Raw genomic sequence first — 5,529 nt, forward strand, 5'->3', positions numbered from 1 at the left:
TTTTCCTTCATTTAATCATTAAACTCCTCAAAATTTACGATTTTAAAGTAAAAAGGACCTAATTTCACTGGAGAAAAGTAACTACATACTGAAAAAAAAAAAAAACCACCACTTTTTGCTTTTTGAGTTGAGAGCAAATTTGTATGAGGATTTGTTAAAAAAGTTTGAAAAAAATGAACCAAGTTAATCTGAACTCATACAGCTGACACACGGTTCCGCTATGGCTATGGGAACACTTTCTCTATTCCACTAACGCAGAAACCAAAGGGAAGCCAAGAGGCCTCGGCTCCACTCTACTTCTTCTGGTGCTGAGCAGTGATTGATGAGAAGTTAGCTGCCTGCAGAAACAGCGATGCATCTCTTCACTGATAAACCGCCTGGGTGGGAAGCAGATGAGCCAACATGCAAGCAAGAAGACCTTGAGGTCACAACAGCTTTGGGCATGGCAGGGACTGCCCAAGCAACTATTTTAAGGTGTTGAGCAATGCCCATTGCCAGGAGCTGGTGGTACTGGGAGTTGGAGCTACACTGCATCAGCTACGTAAGGCTTTTTTACATAGTCATGGTTTGATATGGAGCTGTTACCATAAAAGGACCAAAAAAACCTTGGTGTGGGCTCACTGTTTCATACCAAATTGCACTACTACCACTCCTCACATCCTTGAAATAGTAGTGGAAAGAAAACACGACGATGTTTGCAGGCTACTCTCGCACCTTGCTTTCTTGCAAGGCCATTGATACAACCAAACATCCGAGCAAACCGAAGGGCAAGACGATTAAGGCAGGTAGTCATTCAGGCCAGCATTAGCCCCATAACCCAGTCTTTTCAGCCAACCTCCATACTCACTGAATGGCCAGCACGAATCACCCACTTCAGGAACCTCTCTGTCTCCACTCACTACAGAGGCGGGCAGGCAAAACCAGACTCGCTAGGCTAAGCCTAGCCCCTCTGAATACCCAGCAAAGGGAGTGGCTCAGAAAACATGCAGAAACAAGGATAATAACAGGAAAAGAAGCAGGAAGCCTTGATTCACTTAAGAGATAATAGTCACAGCATCTCCCAAACACTTTTCTTCATTTTCCTCCCTGCAGTCACTTGCCAAGCATCTCTCTGCTATTAATGTTCACTCCTACGCTTTCCATGTGTTTAGGGTCACCACGGAGTAACTGGCTACAATATGTTTGGCACAGTCTGGAGTAGCTGGGGTCACACCATTAGACTGTCATTTTCTTAGAACTTCAAAACAGCCCCAAAATAAGAAAAAGTAGCATTTGGGGAAGTTTTCAGCATATGGCTACATGAGCAAATTTTAAACATATGGGCTATCAAACGCATACAAGATGTGTTAAAGCCCATTCAGTGATCCCCCGCCAGTTATTACATAAGATTTCATAAGACGAAGGAGCTAGGTGCCCTTTTCTGTCTCACAAATAGTCCAGGGGCACTCGATACGCAGGAGAAAGATTAGAATTCACCTCATTTAAAGGGTATTCATTAATTTATTGTCTGGGAATTTGAACAGTTACTCACCTTTGCGATTTTTCATCTTCAGCTCTGGTACTAAATAATATCCATTTGCTACTAAAGAAAAAAGGAACGATCAAAATATGTATTTAATTTAACTTCATACAGGACATACAGGAGAGCTGGTTCATCCATCCTCTCTTAAAAATGAAAGCAATAGTAGGTATTGTTGATTATATTATCCCACTGGGAGACAGAAATAAACCTGAATGCAGAAACTTAAATCACAATTCGCAATTTACTAAAACAAAACAAAAACTGAAAGAAATGCTGTATCTTCTCTTTTTATAGCAATGTGCAATGTAAAAATGACAACAGCAGCAATTCATAACTATGAATAAGTAACTGATGACAGTAGATCTTTTGTAATACCAAAAAATTGTTATATAAAGCTGTAACATTTTTTTCCTCTGAGAACTAAAGGGCTTCCTATTGTCTTAAGTATTACAGTGAATCATGAAAATTATTTGTTTGAAGGGTGAAACTAGTGGGTGGCTTGTAAGAGCACAACCCTACCTCTTTCCTATAGCACAATCCCGAATAAAGACGTCCTTCTTAGCTTACACAACAGATACTCACCAAGACAAGCAGTCAGGCTAGCAATGCAAACTTAATGTCATTTGTAGATTATTAATAACTAACTCAGAGAAGTTGCTTAGCCTTAGCATTTCAGTAATCAACTACAAAAGAGAGAGTTTTTTTTCCTTTTCATTTCACCCCGTTCCTCTATCTTTGGTTTTGCTGTTGCCCTAGGGCTTGCCATCTGCACCTGGTAGCCGGTGAATGCATCTTCTGCTGCAATAGATATTATCCTTGCCCTTCAGCTCAGCTCAGCTGCGAGTGCTCTCTATGATCACTTCCAAAATATCAGCTATGGTGTTTATGTCAGCACTAGTAAATCAAGGGAGAGAAAAAAATTCTGAATTTCTCCAGAAGCGCACTTGAGATTCACTACTGGAAACCTGATTCTGCCCTAGGAAAGACTCACAAACCAGTTCACAAATCTGACTATGGGGAATACACGTCTCCGGTGGGTGCCCTGGATAAAACTGTGTTCCCTTTCTGAAAATCAAAAAGAATACTACAGGGGGATTAGGGGCAGTGACCAGGCATGGGGGTTTAAAAGAAAAAAAGAAAAAAGAAAAAAAAAAAGAAAACAATTTTTAAAAGGAAACACCACCATGTTGGAAGGATCCTAGTTCTCCAGGGGTAGCAGTCCCTTTGCAAGCATCTCCCTTTGCAGCCATCTCCTCTATATCTGTGCCAGCTCCAGAAACTGAAGAATCTTTCAGCAAATAGCGTGCAATTTCTGCCAGGTTATCATCCCTGGGGAGAACAGCTGGGACTCGATATACTTCGGTGAGCATTTGCTTTACGAGGTTCATTAACACTTACAGAGATTGCATAAAAGTTTGGGTTTCACCTCTGACAACCTGTTCACGGGCATTGCTGGTCCCCGCCGGGCCAGGAGGAGGAAAGAGCCGGGCTGGCGGCAAGTCCGGCCGAAGGCTCCGCGGTGCTCCGGAGGAACGTGATGAGCAGCACGGACGGACCGGGATGCACGCGTGGGCTTTCAAACACGGCTTGCCAAGGACAAACAAAATTCAGAGACTGTATGAGGAGGAAGAGTAAAAGCGGAAGGGCAGTGGGACAGTAAGATAAACATTAAGCAATGTTCAAAATAAATAAGGATGGAGAAACGATGGGAAGCAGCAGCACCTTTAAGTGGATTGCCATAGTGGAAGTAATGCATTGGGAGAAACGGCGTAAGGAAGCGTTGGTCAGAGTTCTGTGGCTGCTCCCTTTGGCAGTAATATTATTCAGCCCATTCCCAAGGTCCGTAACCTCTGAATTATCTTTGATTTTAAGCCATCTCTTGGGAATTGCATTGGCCGGGCACCACGCTGCTGGCACAGCTGGGCATCCCCGCTTGCTCCCTGCCTGTGGGCATGGCTGGAGCTCCTCGTTCACCGTCCCAGCACCAGCATCCCCATGGGGCAGCTGGCACAGAGCGGGTTTCATGAGCCCCGGGAGCTGGTGTCTGTGGCCACGGTCCAGCTAAGAGGTCTTGCTCTGCTTTACCAAAGGGAGCATCTCTGCTCACCCAGCCCTACTCTCACGCTCGGAGGGGCTGCTGGCTAATTTCCACATCCAGCGTGCTACACTTGCGAAAAGAAAAGAGACCTGTTCTTTACCTTGCCCTTTATTCGATGAAATGCATTGTGCTCACAGATTGAAATCGGAGCCCTGGCTGAATTTAAACTTGTTATTTTGGTCTGCTTATTTAGTCTGTCATTTTCTTATCCATTTACCATCTTTTTTCCTACCCGGCTGTGTGCGTGAGAGGGAGGTTTGGCTCAAGGTCATTTACACAGGAGCTGTTGAGCTTGTCCAAGCCCAGCCCCGCAGTATGTCCCCCGCCGGCAGCTTTCAGAAGACTCTGCAACATCCCCATCACAGCACTGCGCAAAACCGGGCACTGGGGGGACTTCCCCCTCCATCCCGGGCAGTCAGTCACCGGCTTATATCAGCGTGCAACGGGAAGATTAATATACGGAGGAGGCATTTTTAAGGGTAAAGTAAGAACCTTCACAATCAGCGTTGCAGTTCTTTCCCGGAAAAACTCTCCACTGATGAAGGCTGAGGAAGCAAAGCGTAGGATGTGACCCTTAGCAGAGAAGGCTCTTTAAAAAGTCAGATTTAATTGAAACCCTTGGAAGCCCTTCATTTTTGAGAAGTGGGCCACATTTTCCTAACACTGAAAACAAGAGCTATATAGTGGAAGCATGAAATTTAACGCTTAAAAGGAGGACTATAATATACAGTAAGCACAAGCAGCCACTGAATTCCTTGGATAAGCAGAACCAGAAGGATGGTTTCCTCTGGGAGTGCGTCCTCCAGACCGCCTGATTGACCTGATCCTTGTGATTTAAACAGCTACAGTTTCTGGACGTTACTATGACTCACACCAAGTGATTCAAATACCACATCGTTCACAAACAAATATAAAATATTCAGTAGGACCAAGGCATTTTTGTTTGGGAAACCAGGCAAACAAATAAAATACTTAGGGCAGGAAAGCCCCAGAAGTGTTCAGGGATAAGAAAGACCTACCTGGCCTCAGGGTTTCCACATCACAAAGTAATTGTTGGCCAAATTTGAGATGGGACGTCTTTGGTTAAAACGCTTTGAGAAAGCTGTTCCTTCTGCAGGCAGCAGTTATGGGGGGACACTGTGGCTTGTGCAGCATTTGCTCCATGCCATCCCAGGGGCAATCAAAATTGGGATTTTTGTATTGCCTTCCTCATCAGTTAGATTAAGGATTCCACCTTAGCAATGCAGAAGAACAAGGATGGGTGGTCACTAGCTACCCCAGCCTCTCCCAATGCATTTGCTTATCCATGCTGGAAACCAGCAATAAGAGTATAAGGTTATTCTGTTTGGGAACGGCACAACCAAATTTCACCCAGTGCACGCTGTCCACACCTAGTGTTTCTCTCCTAGTTCTCACCTATATTTGGAGCAATGTATCTCTCATCACCCCCTTGCTACTGCTTTTTGGACTCTCAGCACTTTGGGGCAATGACTTTTTCCATGTGCCGACCAAGATGGGGCCAGCTTGGCTGTCCTCCAGCCTTTAACATAATACAGAGGAGTTTAATAAAAATCAACAACCTTCAGCGAAACACCATGGCCCACAAATACCCCAGTGACTTGCACCACAGCGTACAAGCAGTCAAAAAAGAAACAGAAACAAAAAGCTTTATGGCAGGACAAACCACGTCCCGTATTCTTTGTATGTGCTTCATATTATAAATCACCCATGAAGGTGATAAATGTGTGCGCTTAAAACAAAATACATGCTCTGCTCAACGGGGCTGTTCAGCATAACAAAGCTGCCTGAGGGCAACTAAACTAAAATAAGCGTATTGCTCTTATTGCCATTTTTTGTGGGCTAGGTGAGTGCACAGCAGCGGGGTTTCCCAACCCGCCGCTCGGTTTCT

General features: G+C 44.5%; 1 long non-coding RNA gene across 1 annotated transcript; it reads right to left on the bottom strand.

Annotated features, from left to right (window-relative positions):
• Positions 1 to 223: 223 nt before the first annotated feature.
• LOC115334345 lies at positions 224 to 4,849 on the bottom strand. The gene is made up of 3 exons (XR_003921095.1): positions 4,640 to 4,849; positions 3,838 to 4,165; positions 224 to 3,689 (listed from the first exon to the last, which is right to left on the bottom strand). It is a non-coding gene; the product is annotated as an uncharacterized LOC115334345 (long non-coding RNA).
• Between the last annotated feature and the right edge of the window lie 680 nt (positions 4,850 to 5,529).

This window comes from Aquila chrysaetos, chromosome 22, assembly GCF_900496995.4.
Source record: "Aquila chrysaetos chrysaetos chromosome 22, bAquChr1.4, whole genome shotgun sequence".
In the NCBI taxonomy this organism is placed as follows: Eukaryota; Metazoa; Chordata; class Aves; order Accipitriformes; family Accipitridae; genus Aquila; species Aquila chrysaetos.